At 41.8% G+C, this 1,074-nt stretch overlaps 1 protein-coding gene across 2 annotated transcripts in view; it reads right to left on the bottom strand.

Moving 5' to 3' along the window:
* Positions 1 to 1,074, bottom strand: part of evi5b (ecotropic viral integration site 5b) — a 45,757-nt gene that overhangs the window by 36,892 nt on the left and 7,791 nt on the right. The gene's annotated exons all lie outside the window — the stretch shown is intronic.

The following is a 1,074-nucleotide window of genomic DNA, read 5'->3' as shown; positions in this document are numbered from 1 at the left end:
AGTAAAACAACCGAAACTGACAAACCAGACAGTAACTGACTAATGTCAAAACTGACTTGCAACCTTTCATTTACATGAGAAGAACACAATAAGAAAAAGTGGCCAAATCCTCAAAAAACAAACCTTTAGAAGACGTCTTCTTCCAACAATATTATGTGCGTTGTATTCTCATATTAGCTAATTAACTCCAACAACTAGCTACTACAACCCCAATTCCAAAAAAGTTAGGACACTGTGTAAATTGTAAATAAAAATTGATTGAAATGCTTTGAAAATCCCTTTTAGCCCATTTTCATTTGGTAACAGTACAAAGATAAGATATCTAAGGTTCAAATTAACATAATTATTGTGTTTACTCTGAATCTGATGCCAGCATATATAAACCTAGAACACCTCACAGCTACTTATGTTAATTGGCAACAGGTCAACATCATGACTGGGTATAACAGGAGCATCCCAGAGAGGCTGAGTCTTTTAGAAATAAGGATGAGCTGAGGTTCACCACTCTGGGTGGCAAATAGTAAGACTAATGTTTCTTAGTGTAAAACTGCACAGAATGTTAGTTACAACTCTGCCATGGGGTGGGGGTGGGGGGGGAGAAATCATATTAACCTCTTCTTCTTTCAGCTGTTCCTGTTAGGGGGCGCCACAGTGAATCATCTGTTTCCACCTAACTCTATCCTCAGCATCCTCTACTCTCACCCCAGTTAACTTCATGTCCTCTTTTAGCACATCCATATATCTCCTCTTTGGCCTTCCTCTTGACCTCTTGCCTGGCAGCTCCATCTCCAACATCCTTCGACCAGTATAACCACTATCCCTCCTCTGCACATGTCCAAACCATCCCAATCTGGCCTCTCTGACCTTGTCCCCAAAACAGCCAACCTGAGCTGTCCCTCTGATGTGCTCATTCCTAATCCTGTCCATCCTGGTCACTCCTAAAGAGAACCTCAACATCCTCATCTCTGCTACCTCCATCTCTGCCTCTTGTCTTTTCCTCACTGCTACAGTCTCTAACCCATACAGCATAGCTGGTCTCACTACTGTCTTGTACACCTTTCCTTTGATTCTTGC

The sequence above is a fragment of the Monopterus albus genome, unplaced genomic scaffold, assembly GCF_001952655.1.
Source record: "Monopterus albus unplaced genomic scaffold, M_albus_1.0 scaffold103.1, whole genome shotgun sequence".
Classification (NCBI taxonomy): domain Eukaryota; kingdom Metazoa; phylum Chordata; class Actinopteri; order Synbranchiformes; family Synbranchidae; genus Monopterus; species Monopterus albus.
The sequence above is the reverse complement of the archived record's forward strand: the minus strand, read 5'-3'. Positions and strand labels throughout refer to the sequence as shown.